The sequence below is a fragment of the Thamnophis sirtalis genome, unplaced genomic scaffold, assembly GCF_051295495.1.
Source record: "Thamnophis sirtalis isolate CommonGarterSnake01/CBP01778 unplaced genomic scaffold, rThaSir2_p1.2 scaffold_1, whole genome shotgun sequence".
Taxonomy (NCBI): Eukaryota; Metazoa; Chordata; class Lepidosauria; order Squamata; family Natricidae; genus Thamnophis; species Thamnophis sirtalis.
In genome coordinates, this window is record NW_028261381.1 from 120,027,931 (window position 1) to 120,046,758 (window position 18,828).

Genomic DNA, 18,828 nt, shown 5'->3' on the forward strand with positions numbered 1-18,828 from the left:
TGCCATTTTGGAGAAAAATCACCAGCACTGAGAATACAGACACATGTAAGACAGGGCCAACTTTTATTAGTCCTACATGTCAAATGAGGTTTTTTTTGTTTGTTTGTTCGTTATAGGTCCTTATAGGACTTTATAGTGCAACTCCCTGAACAAAGCAGGACCATCCCAAGAAAAAACAAAACAACAGCTACAACAAAGGCAACAATTACTTATAAGCGCAACTGCTGTACAATTCTTGCACTTTTCTTTGGTTAAAGCACATATGCAACTATTGCTTGGGACTTTCTTCCTGGCGAGGATGACCCCAAAAAAACCAAAAAACAGAACAGGAATTAAAATATGAACACACAATTCAAAGGGGGCTTCATTCCCATCTTCCAAAGACCTGGAGTAAAAGACCCAGAACTTTTAACCCTTGTGAAATGCCAGCAGGGTGGGGCCATCAAAATCTTAGGGCAATCTCATTCCAGAGGGCAATTTAGTTTTACCAAGTTTCTCAGTATCAACATCAGATTCTTTTTTTAAAAAGATGGAACAACATCTGTTCTTTTTCAATCATCTAGCCCTTTCTCTGTCTATGATTTATTATTTCTCAAAGATCACAGAAAGCCTTTAGGATGACATCTGCAAGCTCCTTCAAGTCTCCCAAGTACACTGGTGTGCTGGATACTTATTTGCACTAGCTACATATTTCCTAACTACACCGTATATTGTGTACCATTTGTCAATTGTTCTGTTTAGTTCCATTTGTATACAGTTTCTCTTTAGTGAGAAGCCCAAAACAAATTTAGTCTACAAATTTTCCAAACAAAGATCCCATCCCGTTCTTTTTTTTTATTTCTTTCACTACCAACTGAGCCAGACGAAAGTCATTTGTGTTGATTTTAACTTCCCTTGCATGCTTAGGTTCCTTTTATGCTTTGGCCTTGATTAAATGAAGAGGCTTTGGATGAGGGGGAAAAAATGGAAAAAATGAGGATGAGAGGAAGATGTTGTATAATGTGTATATAGAGGAAAAAATAGCTTCAAAGAACGTAGCCAAAGGGAGCAAGCAATAGTTAAGATTAAATATGAGAAAATGCAGACTGAGTTTGATGGAAAAATATTCCTTAGTAGAATGTTTATTAAGATGAGGAAATTAATAGGAAAAAATTAATACATGCCAATGCTGATAGAATAGGGGGGAATGTTGTAGGTGGTCTTTTACACAGAATGAAAGCTTGTCAGAAGGAAGGAAAGTGGCCCTGAACATACTTCTGTCTACTTCATTATATGGTATGTGAGTGTTGGGTGTGTGAAAAAAAAATTGAAAATAACTTGAATACGGTTCGTAAAAAGTGCATATGGCAAAGAAGAGAAAGGGGATAAAAATGAATAGATTCTACATGTGTGTGGGCTGAATAGTAAAGAATACACTATGGTGAAACAACATGGATAAAATTGTAAAAACAACATATGAAAGTACAATGAAAGGGCTGAGAGAAAAAAGATGTATTTTCTGTGTACTGAAAAATAGCTTGGTAATGAGAAAGGATATGCAAACAAAGGTTGATAGCTCTTGATCAGGCTTCCAAATAGCCACTATGTATTCGCCTCAGGATATTTTGTCCAATTCTCCTTCCATTTGTTTTCCCCACTAATTTTCCAATAATTGGCCAGCATTCCTTAATACACTAATACCTGTCTATGTTATTTTGTGGATTGCCCAGTTTAGCATTTTCATTTCCCCAAAAGATACTTATCTATATTTACAGTATGTGATTATTTAAAAAAAGAGAGAAACAGTATAATATATTCCTTTAAATAAATACACACTTCTTGTTTTTGAACACCTCTGAAATTCTATGTACTATATCTACATTTGAGCTGAGAACTAAGTTCCGTGTTAGCAAACAGCATCTGACTATAGTGAGATCTGACTAAAGTAGGGGGGGACATTATCTTAATATTATATGCAGATATTTATCAGAACTGTGAGTCAACATTGCTGTTGGTGTTTGGATTTTCTGTTTTATCTAAGTTGTTTTAGTTGATTCTAGTCAAAGTCAGAATTCTTGAATTATTCTACTCAAAGTTCTCTTCTTCTAGAACTTGGTAATTTGCTTTGGCTTCACATTTCCTGACTTTCATGTTCCTTTTCTTCCCTTCCTAATTCTCCTTCCTTCCCCAACATTGTTCCCACTGCATAGCTCAGAGGATTTACTGTGTTCCTTTATTTGATATTTTCATCTCACATTTTAATTGTCCTTTTCACCTTTAAAGTTCCTTTATCTGAAGGTGAATTAACTTTCCAATTGATGGGCAAGCTGCCACATTTTTTTGCCCAGATAGTTTTTTGTCAATTATGAGTTATCCTGAAACATTTCATAGCTTCCCTAGAGTTTCCCATGCTTTCACAGGAAAAAAGAATAAAGTCTTACCAAAAGGGCTTAGATGAGAGTAGAAAGTGAAGTAAATTTACCCATTGGAAACAGCAATGATCTCTAGCTGATTCATATATTTTAACAGCATAAGCAGAAAGTTGCCCTTCAATCACTGGTGGAGAATTATGGGAGTAGTATAATGGCACATTTGTGGGGAATGCATCTGGGGAAATACCCATCAGTCTTTCTAATATATGTTAGTTTATAATGGGTTTATTCATAATTTCTTCCTGTTTCATTTTCACTTGCAAATGAACATTTGTCTGTCCATCTCTTTCTTTCTTTCTTTCTTTCTTTCTTTCTTTCTTTCTTTCTTTCTTTCTTTCTTTCTTTCTATCTATCTATCTATCTATCTATCTATCTATCTATCTATCTATCTATCTATCTGGCTAGCTGGCTAGCTGGCTATCCGGCTATCATCTATCCATCTATCCGGCTATCCGGCTATCCGGCTATCTGGCTATCTAGCTAGCTATCTTTCACAAAATATAGCTTTTTTATACTTAAAGATAAAGGTAAAGATTCTTCTTGCACATATGTGCTAGTCATTCCCGACTCTAGGGGGCGGTGCTCATCTCCATTTCAAAGCCGAACAGCTAGCACTCTTCGAAGACCTCTCCATGGTCATGTGGCTGGCATGACTAAATGCCGAAGGTGCAGAGAACGCTGTTACCTTCCCACCAAAAGTGGTTCCTATTTTTCTACTTGCATTTTTAAATGCTTTCAAACTGCTGGGTTGACAGAAGTAATGGGTGCTCACTCTGTTACGCAGCACTAGGGATTTGAACCATCAAATTGCCAATCTTTCTGATCAACAAGCTCAGTGTCTTAGCCACTGAGCCACCACATTATACTTATGTTAGGCTAAAATAACATCATACAGCTGGAAGAGACCTTGGAGGTCCTCTAGTCTAGCCCCCTGCTTAAGGCAGGAGTAGGTATACTATCCTGGACAAATGCCCATCCAATATTTTCTTTAAAACCTCCAATGAAGGAGCGCTGACAGCTGTGGGAAGCAAGCTGTTTCACTGATTAATTGTTCTTATTGTCAGGAAATTTCTCCTTATTTCCAGATTGAATCTCCCTCTGATGAACTTCCACCCACTGCTTCTTGTCCTGCTCTTAGGTCTATTGAAAATAAATTGACACTTTCTTCCCTATGACAACTCTTCAAGCATTAGAAGACTGCTATCATGTCCCCTCTGAGTTTTCTCTTCATTAGGCTAAACATACCTAGTTCCTTTAACCATTCATGGTATGATTTATCCTTGAGAGCCCCTATAATCTTTCTTGCTCTTCTCTGAACTGCCTCTGGGGCCTTACCATATTTTTTGAATCATAGTGACCAAAACTGGGTGCAATGTTTCAAGTATGATATCCCCAGCAGATATCCCCTATCCAAAGCAGAACTATCACTTCCCGTGATCTTGATGCTATCTCTCTGTTGATGCAACATAGAACTTTTTTCGCAGCTGCAGCACACTGCTACTCAACCTAGAAATAAGATTTTAGCCCCTATTTTCCCCTCAAATGCACCGTATTTGGTACGGATGTATTTAAAATGCTTCTCATTTACATACATTTACATTTTGTATAAAAACTATACCTTGAGATTTACAGAAGTGCAAAACCAAAAAGATCATTGCATTTTGATCAATGTATTGGTGCAGATTTACTTTAAAATACTGACTGAGATTAACAAAACATCGTATTACTGCTGGCACAGTGATCATGGCTGAATCATGTCATAACATAACTCTTCCTTAAATAAAGCTTGCATATATTGATAGATAGTTACTTCCGTTGCTTCTTTGTTCACCTTTGCCGATGGTTTGAACATTCAGTAAGCCAAGAAATGTTTATTTATAGCAACATCCAACAAATAAACATCTAAAATATTCTATTTCTACTGCTTTAAGAATTATCATAAAGATGAAAGCATATGGGGTCAGAATAGAGGAATGACATAAATATTGGACTAGGGCTGAGAAAACTGATGTTGTGATCCAAATTTAGCCATAGAAACAGTGAATGAATTTGGTTCCATCATTATTTCTCTATTTAGCTTATCTCTTATGATTATTATTGCGATAAAATTGGAGGAAGACATATTATCAGTTCTAGAAGAAAATGTAGGATATACATCTAAGAAATAAATAGATTCCAGAATTTTTATCTATAAAATACAATGCAAATTAATCACTAAGGGCTTTCAAAGATTTCACCTGCTGATGCATGAGACCTATACCAAGTAGGCTCACACTTATAATTTTTCAGCATCATTTGAAATATAAATTTGTCTGCAGAATATAGATTTTTTTCAGTACTATTTGCTGGGAAAAGGCAGTATCTTACCTTTTCAGTAGGAAATTAGACAAAAACAACAACTCTCATACATCTATGGGCTTTTTAATGATTGTGATTATATTATAATTCTTAAGGTAGAATTATTGTTATGACATACATCAGATTTAACCATGTTCACTCTCAGTTCGCAAGTGTTGAAGAGAACATTAGGGGCTCCCAATTCCAAATTCAAGAAACATTAAATGGCTTTTAAGGCAAACTATATTGCCTATCCTTGAAACTGCACATGTCATCATTGATGCACTAAGAGAGAAGAACAATGTTACAGCAATGTTAGATTCAAACCTTTGCTCATCAATCCAGAAACATAATATGAAAAGATAGTATGTTTTAAAACTATTCCTCTGATACATTTTAGAATGAAGGGCTAATGACTCATAAAAATAAATGTTATTGCTTGGGTATAGTAGCTGTATTTGCTGTAAGGGTTTCTTTTAAGCATAAAAGAGTAATACACTATTTATTCTCCTGTTCACCACTGAAATATTTCATTAAACTAGCGAAAGTTCTTTGAACTAATTTTAAATGAGTATTTTTATCCTAGTAAAGTTCATTAAATCTCTTAATGCATCAATAGCAAGTATGGTAAGTCAGTCCCAAAATTAATGCAAAAAGCTTTAAATTGTTCATCCTCTTAAAAATGGTTTAAATTGTGCTTATGCACAATAATGGCATCTGCAATGTATTCTCATTCAAATAAGTGATTTATAAAATTCCAGTACAGAGAGCTTTCATTTATTAGAGCTACTTTGGAAATAGAGAAGCATTTGCATTTCACTGATGTTTGCCATTTTCCTTTCTTTGGCTTTTCTGATTTGAAATAATAAATATTCTACATGTAAACGGTACATATTTCAACACAGGGGATTATATCTCAGAAATGACACTGTTTAAGTTCTTAAAGAATTAGAATTAGGAAATTAAGACATAATTTCTTTTTGGAAAATTATACTTATAGAAAGTTTCCCACGAGGACAGAATTTTTGACATTATTGTAAAATAATATGATAAATATTATAGAAAAGCTTTGCTGGATGAAGGCAAAGATCTATCTGTTCTGTAGTGACTAGCCTAGGATGGAACTTTTACTTACTGTAAGTTTTGATTATTTTAATACTACCCACAAAGGAAAGGTAGATTTCCTAAAAGTTTTAACACATAATCCATAGTGTGTTCATTAATGTTTGTATCACACTGAAAGGAACCTTGAGATGTAAGCATCAAATCATATGTTTTTCCTCTGACATACAAAGCAAGTTGTGAGTGATGATCATCTGAAATGCTTCTTTAGTCTGATTGTCTTTGATTTCTTCTTCTTAAGTTTAAAAGAATGTTTAAAGCCCTGAATAAACTAAACGAGCATGCAAACATAATTTATTGAATTGTGGAGTCAATGAGGCTCTCTGAGTTTGGCTGTTTACTTGAAGCTGTTTTGTTACAAATGTTTATATACAGAAACCTAACCTGTTAGTGTTGGGTGCGGCGAGGGGGTGTGTGTATCATTTTTCACTCTCTTTCCTGACGGTGAACATTCAGTTGTGCAATTTATTGGATGCTTGTATCTGACACTGGTGGGCAGGACATGCTATTGTAGGCAATCATGCAGAAAGAATGGCTGTTACGTGGTGGAGATTTGTCTACATGCAAATTTCTTCCATTTGCGTGCTTTCTGAAGCATTTGAGCCCATATTGAATTATTACTGCATGTCTGATTCAATGTATCCAAAATTTAAACAGCAACAAGCTGATACTTCCTATTAATGCAAACAGAATAATAAGAACTGATTGACATTCATCCACTACTGTTAATTTTCGGCAACCTAAAATTATATAGATTATCATCTTATAGGGAATAATGTTTTCAAGAAATAGCCATTAAAAATTAAATGATGAAAACTACATATTTCTCATGGCTTCATTTTACAAGGAGATAGATAAAACTTCCCTGATGTTGAACTTATGTCCTCCATGGACACTACTATAGTTTTCTTGGGAGTGATTGATGATTGCCTTCTTCTAGGATGTTCTTTTACCTCTTTGAGACTTCATGGTGGTATTTCATCCAATTACTACCAACAATGTCTCACCCTGTTTAGCTTTTTCAATATCAAGGTAGCCCTTGTCCTTTTCTTCTAAAACCTTCTAATAAGCTTTTCCTTTACCTTTCTCATGTTCTAATGATAGAATTGCTTTTATAAATATATATTTTGCCATTTCCTCTTTCTATGTCTTTGCAGGGACCAGAACTTGAAGTAAAAAATTCTGAAACTAAAAATGACCTTCTCAACATTTAACACAGGGACATGGTGGCTCAGTGGCTAAGACACTGAGCTTCTCAATCAGAAAGGTTGGCAGTTTGATAGTTCGAATCCCTAGCGCTGCATAATGGACTGAGCTCCATTTACTTGTCCCAGCTTCTTCCAACCTAGCATTTTGAAAGCATGTAAAAAATGCAGGTAGAAAAAAATAGGAACCACCTTTGGTGGGAAGCCAACAGTGTTCCATGCACTTTTGGCATTTAGTCATGCCGGCCACATGACCATGGAGATGTCTTAGGACAGTGCTGGCTCTTTGGCTTTGAAACAGAGATGAGCACTGCTGCCTGGAGTCAGGAACGAGTAGCATATATATGTGAGGGGAACTTTTTACCTTTACCTTTACAATATTTAACATCTTCTTCTTTGCCAGATCATTCATTCATTCATTCATTCATTCATTCATTCATTCATTCATTCATTCATTCATTCATTCATTCATTCATTCATAGACACAGACAGACAGACAGACAGAAACACACACACACACACACACACACACACACACACACACACACGTTTCTTTCCTCACCAAGCCATTGGAAAACCTCAGGCAAAGAATTATCTTTGGGCTTTGCTTCACAGAAATAAGGGGATGGACCCACGTAAATAAATACAATGAATAATACAGGAACACCCCTATTTCAAAGCTTCATGCTTCAATGGTTTTACAGTTTAAGATGCCACAAATCTGATGCAGCTCTGAATGATAAATCAAGTTTCCAAAGGCAACAACATGTAATAAATATCATCAATAAGTTGAGTCTTCTTTTAGAATTGTGTATATTAACTAAATCCTTATTCTTACAAGAAATTTGTAGAGATAGTTTTGATTTAAGTTCATTTTTTCTTTAATCTTCAGATATGTATGTGTTGCATAAATAATGAATAGGTAATAAATGCCTCAACACTCCAATATTTTAGTGATCAATTCTGTAAGCTTGGCACAAGTGAAGAGTCACAAAGAAAGTCTGCCTCCACTGCTTTAAAAAAAATATCCCCCAAAATGAAATAAACCTTCAAGATAGGGAGTCTTAAAATATTTAATGTTTCAAGGGAATAGTCTTCAGATTATAAAATATCACTCACTAAAAATGTCTTTTCACCAAAGTACTTTTCTGAAGCAAGAAAATTTATTTTTGCCTTTGTATTCCCAAGACCAGCTCCTCACAACAATAACAACAAATATTTGTTTTTTCCTTTCATTGTTTTTGACTTGCCACCCCTCCCTGTTAATTAACTTTATTCTGATATTACCTTGAAAGGAAAAAAAAACTCCATCTTTGTGTTCATCCCTAAGGACCATTAATGTTCAGTATTATCTTTGTCTACTTGTCCAAAATGTTGAACAGGTACAAGAAATTAATAGCTCCATATGATTTCAATAGTGGGGATGTGTGTGTGTGTGTGTGTGTGTGTGTGTTTTATTTGTGCTGATAAATAAATAAAGGGAGACTAGTATAGATCTATTTCAAGCTATTCAAGGTATGTATGTGTGTGTGTGTGTGTGTGTGTGTGTGTATATATATATATATATATATATATATATATATATATGTATATATACACACATACATACACACACACACATACAGACACATACATACATACATACATACATACATACATACATACATACATACATACATACATACATACATATATATATATATATATATATATATATATATATATATATATATATATATCAGCTATGAGCTCCTCCAGAAAAAGAGTGTGCAGATATACTGTACTGCAATTACAATAAAAATATTTTAAAGTATTATCTCTTCACTATTTCACACTGATAAGACTTTTAGAGCCTACTTCATAACATTCCTTTCTGTTCTGATAGCAACATTTCGATAGTCCTACAATGAAATTAAAATCAAAGGTGTATTTGAAAAAAAAAGCAAATAATTCAATCTACCAAGAACTCCCTTGAGTCTATGTGGTAATACTAGAAAGGGGCATATCCAAAAAGCTTATCCATCAGCTCCCATCTCCTTACTGTTGCTCTTTACTGTGGAAATTAAGGATTACATTATAAACTGGAGATTAAAATGATCTCCAAGCAAGCTTAATTGGAAGCAATCATTATTGCAAGACATCTTTTGACTTCATTTATTTGGAATGAAAGCTTAAGATGAAATATCCCATGTTATTTTGATTGTGTTTGCCATGCTTGCTTCAGTCTCTAGACTGTATAATCTATTCTGTGGCAGTTCTTTCAAAACATTTAACATGGTCCTCCTACTTTCCCTTCCTTTCTCTAGATGAAATGAAGATTCCAGTCATCCAATGGAATTATGAATATTTTGCAACAACAACATCTTTGTATGCAAAACACTAACCCTGATTCATCTCATTCATAGTGACCAGAACACTCTCACAACATTGACTTCATCATCAACATGTTAAATCTGGATCAACGACCTTTAAATGATTGGAGGCTATGCTTTTACAATTTCAATTATTTATTTATTTATTTATTGACTGAAATTGACAATTGGCAATGTGATCACTTATTTGCTGGCAATAAATGTAACATTGGAATAAATGAGAATTAGGCTTCTAAAGGGTTAGTTTAGCAACTAGAATGAATAATTTCCCATGAAATGTTGTATTTAATAGAAATAAAATGTTACAAAGCAGATTTTTTTTCCTCTTTTTTTTTTCCTGGCAAAAACACCGAAGAACTGAGGGTTGAGAACCATACATGACTTAGGGAATAAGATTGTCCATGACCATTCTGGATTCTGACTTTTATTCCATCATGAACAGTTCAGATCGTAACTCGAATCCTCAATTTTGTTCATATATCAAATGTTTTCTAGATGCATGATATGTTTCAAATTAACTTTTAAAAATCTATATCTGCAACATTACCATACTGAAACTAGAATGCTGCTTCATGAAATGAGAATTAATGCTGATAGTCCTCAATGGAACTGCATCTTCATGGAGGGAAGTATGCAGTGGAGTACCCCAAGGCTCTGTTTTGGGCCCAGTACTCTTCAACTTCTTCATCAATGATTTGGATGAGGGAATAAATGGGGAACTCATCAAATGTAGATGACACCAAGCTGGCAGGAATAGCCAACACTCCAGAAGATAGGCTCAAGATACAGAAGGATCTTGACAAACTTGAACATTGGGCACTATCTAACAAAATGAAATTCAATGGTGAAAAGAGTAAGGTTCTACATTTAGGCAACAAAAAAGAAAAAACAAAGGTACAGTATAGGTGGTACCTTGCTCAATAGTAGTAACTGTGAGAGGGATCTTGGAGTCCTAGTGGACAACCATTTAAATATGAGCCAGCAGTGTGCAGCAGCTGCCAAAAAAGCCAACACATTTCTAGGCTGCATAAACAGAGGGATAGAATCAAGATCACGTGAAGTGTTAATACCACTTTATAATGCCTTCGAAACGCCACACTTGGAATACTGCATTCAGTTTTGGTCGCCACGATGTAGAAAAGATGTGGAGACTCTAGAAAGAGTGCAGAGAAGAGCAACAAAGATGATTAGGGGACTGGAGACTAAAACATATGAAGAATGGTTGCAGGAACTGGGTATGTCTAGTTTAATAGAAAGAAGGATAGGGGAAACATGATAGCAGTGTTCCAATACCTCAGGGGTTGCCACAAAGAAGAGGGAGTCAAACTATTTTCCAAGGCATCTGAGGGTAGAATAAGAAGCAATGGGTGGAAACTAATCAAGGAGAGAAGCAATTTAGAACTGAGGAGAAATTTCCTGACAGTTAGAACAATTAATCAGTGGAACAGCTTGCCTCCAGAAATTGTTAATGCCCCAATACTGGAAGTCTTTAAGAAGATGTTGGATAGCCATTTGTCTGAAACGGTATAGGGTTTCCTGCCTAGACAGGGGGTTGGACTAGAAGACCTCCAAGGTCCCTTCCAACTCTGCTATTGTATTATATTACATTGTTCCACATGCAGTTCAGCAAAACTATGTTTTCACTTCCTCCAGATAATCTCCATTGCATTTCCTTCAACCAGTTACTTTCCTGGAGGCAATAGGTGGTCCATTTTTTTGCTTCACAGTTTTACTTTCAGTTTCTCCTTCAATGCTATGTAATATTTACAAAGTTATGCCTCAAGAGACTTAATTGTGAAATGACATTCTATGCTTAACATTCAAACTGCAGGAAAGTATGTGAAAATGGCTGTTTTCCTGGACTTCAGACCTCAGACCTCTGATAATGTTCTGCCAACAGTTCTTATTATAATCCCATCACAGGATACTCTAATGCCTGGTGACTGTTATTAACATAAAAGTGCAGTATCTCATGATGATAATATCACATCAAGAACAAATTGCTTGGGAAGGCAATATTTTACTCAAAATTAATGTGTTATTGATTACATCAGAACTTTCAGAAACAAACTATGTTCTAAACTACTCCATCCCACACCCCAGCCTTGTTCTGATGTCAAAATTTATAACATGGTCTGTGAAGACAATATAAAAATGGTGGACCAGGGTAACTTTCTATATTTCCATTTGTTTTCTCTAGTTCTCAAGTATTATGGCTCTTTAGATGCAGTCTAATGAGTGATTGGATCATGTCTTTTAGACAATTCTTGGTTAGTTGAGTATTTTAAAAGCACAAGACCAGATTGAGAAACTGATTTAATAAGAGCCAGCACAAAAAGAGATAAAAGACTAGCCAGTCAGCAGTTCAAACTCACATTTAGCATCAGCTGACGAAATAATTTTAAGAAAAACATTTGTCTTTTAAATCTTCCGTTGGCCTAAGTAATAATGGCAGGGACCTACCTTACAGTGTTTTGTTAAGATGCACTGTAAAGATAAGTCTTTAGAGAAGAAAATACAACTTCAGCAATAGAGTGGTCAATTCCTGGAACATTCTACCTGATTCCATTGTTAGTTCCTCAAACCCCCATATCTTTAACCTTAAATTGTCCACTGTGGACCTCACATGTTTCCTAAGAGGTCCCTAAGGTGGCATGCATAAGCTCACCAGTGTGCCTACCGTCTCTGTCCTACTATCCCCATTGATCTGTACTGATTTTATATGTTCATGGCCATGTTATACTTATTTATATCTATCTATTTGTACCAATCTCATGTGATAATGTCCATGTCTACATTAATACCTGTTACCTTCTACACATTGACAAATAAATAAAATAAAATAATTAATTAAATAAATAAATAGTATTTTACAAGTGTTATTTGAGAGGAATAATGAGTGTTAGGAGAGTGGATGCTACTTTTACATCTCTCTTCCTTTCAGCATACACTGGCAGGATAACACTAAGTGGGGGGGGATTCAGCCCTGGATTGCTGCTTCCCCAACTACCTTATTATATTGTGTCTTTAGACCTCCTTCTGACATCTTATGATTACTACATCTTAAAATGTGCAGAAGTAATACATATTAGAAAATATCTTATTTTCTCACAGTAGAGAAACAAACCTAATTCCAAGTAACTTGAAGCTTCTCTCCTGCCAATTTTATTTCTCCTAAGTCTGCCAATATTACCTTTATATCTATCTTATCTGTCTTTTGCTCCAGCCAGGCATCTTACGCATCCATCTTTGCCAGTCAGTGAGAACTGATCATTTGTAATGAGTCCATGGGAATAAAGATTTCAGATACTGATGGTGAATGCCACAAGCATCTACTGAAAGCTGGAAGCACTTGTTTGATTTTCTAGTCTGCGCTTTGATGAATAAAGAAAGGAAATGTGTAAAATATTGAAACACTTACAAGGTAATACCGTTTGAAATATACTTTCCTCTATCATGAAAAAAAATTGTTATAGTATATGATTGAAAGTTAGCATAAAAATCATCAAAATGTTGTGTGAGCACATATGTGTGTTTATGTGTGACAAAAATGGTAATTGAGATTTTTAACAGAAAGGGTTAGGTCATAATTTTAAGGATTGTCCTTTTCTTATTCCTTCTCCAAGAAAAAAAATCCCATGTAATTGTGCATGACCCAGAAACATCAACAACATGCACTGCTGTGTGGTCAGATTATTTATTTTGGAAACAACAAGCAATGGTTGGCATCACTCTAGCCTAATAACACAGAGAATGCTCTTTAAAGATCCCATCCAATCCCAAGTAATCATAATGTTTAATTAATTATTTATTTACTTATTTATTCATTCAGTTGTTTTTAAGCCATGCATCTCATCTGGGTGACAGGCAATAACAGATAAACTAAAAACAATCATATTTTGAATGCGATAAATAAATACAAAAATTAAAATACCCAACAAGTGAATTACCCTGTGGTATGATAGGCAGCCAATAAATTTTACAAATAAATAAATAAAGCAGCACAGACAAAAGCAGTCAGGGGACTTGTCCTTTCCCTCACTTGGGGTTCAGAATCAAGTCTTTGGTCATTTTTCTAACCCCAAATTTAAAAGAAAGTATGTTATTCTGAAGGAATATTTTCTGGAGAAAAAGTATGTTATTCTGGAGGAAAAGGAAGAACTTTGGAGCTGAAATAATTCAACTATTAAGTACAAAGAAGATAGACATTTCTTAAACCTATTTTTTTTTATTAAATTTCTTACATAAGGACATATCTGTGATGCACATTAAGTACACAAAATAGCTTTAAGTCAAAAGAAGTGAATGATTTATGTTGTTCAAATAGGCAATTGATGTAGATCTTGGGTCTCCAAAATGCTAGATTAGCTAAAAATATACCAGCACATACCTATCTTATCATCCTTCAGTCTCTGAGTCCTATTTGACTTTTAACGTTAAAAAGAAAGTCTTACTTTAAAAGCACGTAAAACTCAGATACCACAATGCAAAGCACAAGTGCAAGCATTGCCCCTCTTTTCATAAAGCCTGTAATGATGAATGACTGCAATTCTGTGATTTATTTGTAAGTGTGTCCATATGCTCAGGAAAAAAAAAGAGAGAAAAGGAAAATAGGGAGCATCCTGCAGAAAGAAGTATTAGATTAAGTGGCAGGTAACATTTTACAAAATTGGTTCTTTGCAACTACTACCTAACTCTGCCTGCTCTTAAAAAGAAGAGCATAATTAATTCTTGGATACAAGACTACCAGGGAATGTGGCAGATACAGACTTGATAAGATGGAGTTAATGAAAAGCAACTTCCATTTTGGTATACTTGTTTCTCCATAAAAGCTATACAGTAGGATATGTGTCATACAATGCACAGACTGCTCCTTCATCTTTTTATGTCTGAATTAAAGGCTAGAATTAAAGGAAAATTAGTATTAGATTTTAGAAACATCTCTATCTATCTATCTATCTATCTATCTATCTATCTATCTATCTATCTATCATCTATCTATCTATCTATCTATCTATCTATCTATCTATCTATCTATCTATCTATCTATCATCTATCTATTTTGTATAGCTCTCCATCTCACCAGAATTGACCCTGGGTGATGTTCAACAGATTAAAAATCACAATATAAAAACAACCATAATAAAATATGCTACTTTTATAACATAATAACAGTGTATAATAAACAACATATGTGAGAAAGCCAGAGCCTGCTATTTCTGCCTAAAACATACTTAGAAGACTTAGAATAACTTTATTGTCACTTTGAATGTACATTAATCATCATGTATTTAAATGAATTCATTGTATACAGGTCTCAAAGGGTCTCCACCTCAAATATACACCACATAAACATGAGAAAACAGACAAACAATCAAATAATTATGCATATACTACATATATTATATGTCACGGAGAAACAACACACTCTAGTTCGGATTTATACATGTACATGGTGAGAGAAACGAATGTTGTGAGTTTGCCAGGTGGATGACATAGGAAACAAAGCTGTTACAGAATCTGGTGGTCCTGGTAGAAATACTTTGAAACCTACTCCCAGAGGGGAGAACAGAAACAGACCATGATGTGGGTGTGCGTCTGTAACAATGTTCTGAGCTCTCAGCACATAGTACTTATAAGCAGTATCCTGAATGACGGGAAGCGAGCTTCCTATAATCTTCTCAGCTGTCCTTACCACTCAATGGACTTTTTTTCTCTAAGGCACTGCAAGTACCAAACCAAACAGTGATGCAGTTTGTCAGTCGTGCCTCTGTAAAAAGTGGTCAGGACTGAAGGAGAAAGATGTGCTCTCCTCATCCGATGCAGGATATGCTGACACTGATTTGCATGCTTCAGTAAAAATGGTGTGTGGAGAAACAGTTCAAATTCAGAAAAAATGAAAACTTGTACAACAAAATCAAACACAATACAAATGTGTATCTTATTTCAGGGAGAATAAGAATAATTTTGCTTCTTCTGCAAATAATACATTGGGATAACATTGGATTAAGATTATTATACTGCTGTCTTTCACTTGCTGTTAATTTACACATGAAGTAAGAAGAAATGAAATGCAATAATATAACAATCCAACAATATAATGTTTTTTCCCCCTTCCGTTCAATTGTGTTCAATTTCTGGAAACTGCTTGGACAAGCCCCTACAGGTTTTTTTGGCAAGGTTCTTTCTTAGGCTTGAAAGAAATTGACTAACCTAAGGTGACCCATCTAGATTTGTGGGTAAGAAACTGCCTGAGTATCTTCCATTTACCTCCTTGCGACCTATTAGATCGCACAGATTAGGCCTCCTCCGAGTTCCATCTGCCAGTCAGTGTCGACTGGCAACTACACGGAGGAGAGCCTTTTCAGTAGTAGCTCCGACCCTTTGGAACGATCTCCCCGTGGAGATTCGTACCCTCACCACCGTCCAGACCTTCCGCACAGCCCTAAAGACCTGGCTATCCCGTCAGGCCTGGGGATAAAGATCGTAATCCGTCCCCACCCGAATGATGAATGTTGTGTACTATTTTTACTTATGTATTGTTTTATGTCTTACTGTCTTGTACCCCCCTCCCTATATATTGTAAGCCGCCCTGAATCCCCTCAGGGAAAAGGGCGGCCTATAAATAATAATAAAACCATAAGCCATTTTCTGCCAGTTAAGCCTGATGCCTTAACTACTACAACAAATAGTATTATAATAGCCAAAAAATTAAAGAAAAATTATGTAGTGGTCAATCCAACTTTTCTGAGTTCTAAAGATAGCTTTTTTCAATTATTATTATTCCCCATGTGATTGGGTCTTCCATTAAAAGCATGAGCATCCTGAGGATCTTCCTGTATTCCTCCAAATGCTAAAAGCAGTGTTGTACCACCTTGTTACTAGCTCCCTCCCTTTAGCATATGTGGGCTACCCCATGTGGGCATTAAAGGTAAAGGTTCCCCTTGCACATATATGCTAGTTGTTCCCGACTTTAGAGGGTGGTGCTCATCTTGGTTTCAAAGCTGAACAGCCAGCACTTTCGAGGACATCTCTGTGGTCATGTGACTAAACCCCAAAGGCACACAGAATGCTGTTACCTTCCCACCAAAGGTGGTTTCTATTTTTCTACTTGCATTTTTACATGCTTCGAACTGCTAGGTTGGCAGAAACTGGAAGAAGTAACGGGAGCTCACTCTGTTACGCAGCGCTAGCAATTTGAACTGCCGAACTGCCAACCTTTCTGATCGACAAGCTCAGCGTCTTACCCACTGAGCCAACACATCCATCTAATGTGGACATTACAGAATAATATTAATATTAACAAAATAATAATAACAACAATAACATAAAACCTTACAAGCCAAATTTCAAGCTAAAGCCATTTGTTTCTTACCCATACACATTCAACATTTATACTGTACAGCATATCTTGTTGGGCCTCTATCAGGGTTTAGGCCTGCAAACTTTTTTCCAGAAGCTTCTGAAGTCACCTTGTTGTCAATTGGTAGATAAGCACTTTTAATTCATTTTAATATTTCTTAGCTTATCCAGTGCAGGGATCAGAAATGTCCTGTTAATCCACATCAAGCATTGACATGCTGTGTTTTCTTTTAATTCAGCAGCTTAAAGAATCAAGAAAAGTTTTCATCATTTGGCATAAATTATTTTCATAACTACCATTTATGATTAAAAAATGACCATATATTCCTTGCGTAAGCCAACAAGAATATCAACTCCAATATTATTTTTACCTTAGTTATTTTTATAGATGTATGATTTCCCCCCAGTGGATTAGTTACAGCTGAATGAGAATCCTACTCCCAAATTCCCAGGCAGAAGAGTGAAAATTACAGCCTTAGCACTATTTTTATAAGACTTTATTAAGTTTCAGCAGAAGATAAAATACAAAAACACAGAAAGAAAAAATTAAGGGAAAAAAACAGGGTCAGGGAAAAAACAAAACTTGTTGCCAAACCTGCAGTGAACTCTCTGTAATTGTGACAGCAACTGACTAGGGAGCCTTGAGAGTCTGTTTGGACTCAAATCTCATTCTTGAACAACTGCTGGAATGCATGGCCACAAAGCTTTTGTGATATATCAACTTTGGTTAATACATTAGTCATAGCCCTCTGTAGACCTGGAAACCTTGATGGTACTAATTTCCACTTCTTGTTACATCTTATTGGACAATGCAATCTCCATTGTGCTAGGTAAGAGCCAAGGTGGCGCGGTGGTTAAATGCAGCACTGCAGGCTACTGCTAGATCAGCAGGTCAGCGGTTCAAATCTCACCGGCTCAGGGTTGACTCAGCCTTCCATCCTTCCGAGGTGGGTAAAATGAGGACCCAGATTGTTGGGGGCAATATGCTGACTCTCTGTAAACCGCTTAGAGAGGCCTGAAAGGCCTATGAAGCGGTATATAAGTCTACTGCTATTGCTATAGGTAGTTACAAGTGGTACAGAATGTACTAGCCAGGCTGCAAGTAGAAGAAACCCACTACTTTAAAATAATATCTATTACACAGTTACTGTACTAGTTACCAATAGGCTTCTGGGCCCAAGATTGTCCATTGACTCCAAAGCCTTCTCTGGCATCAAGTTAATTTAGGGACCACTTTATTCAATATCCCATGAAGACACATAGGGATGATTGTGGAAATATCACTTCCACAAAAGGTGAGGGACAAAGATTAGAACAAAGATATTCTGTGCTCCTATACTGTAAAACAGGGGTGTCAAACTCAATTTCATGGAGGGCCGCATCAGGGTTGTGTTTGAACTCAGGAGGCTGGGAGGCGGTGGCCAGAGTATGCATAGCCAGCTTGAAGTCACTTGTGTCGGGAGTGCCAGAGGTGGCCTGAGCACTCTGCCAGTGGAAACAAGCTCCTGAGCCCCATTTTTGGCTGCAACAATCTCCTGCAACTCTTTGCCAGTGAAAATGGAGCTCAGGAGACTGCCCACAGCCTTGCAAGATCCATTTTTGGCTAGACAGCCTCCTGCAACCATCTGCCAGTGAAAACAAAGCTTGGGAGGGCCACATGTGACCTCCTGAGCTCCATTTTCACTGGCAAAGGCACTGTGGTGCTGTCCTGTTTCCAGGGCAGCCCTGTGGCCACATCTACAACAGTACCCCATGGACTGGATCTGGCCTGTGGTCTTGAGTTTGACACCCCTGCTGTAGAAGATGGTCATCTCCGGAAATGTACTCACTCCCTTACTCTTTGCAGGTACTGGAAATCTTTCTTTGTACACTTAGGCATTCAACATCTTTTGGGGAGGAAGGCTTGGGCAAGTTTATTTTGACTTCTGGTGATCCTATGACATGCCCCTGCAGTTGGCAATAATTTTGGAAATGAGATAGTGTGACTAGCCCAAAGACACCAACTGGCTTCCATGCAGT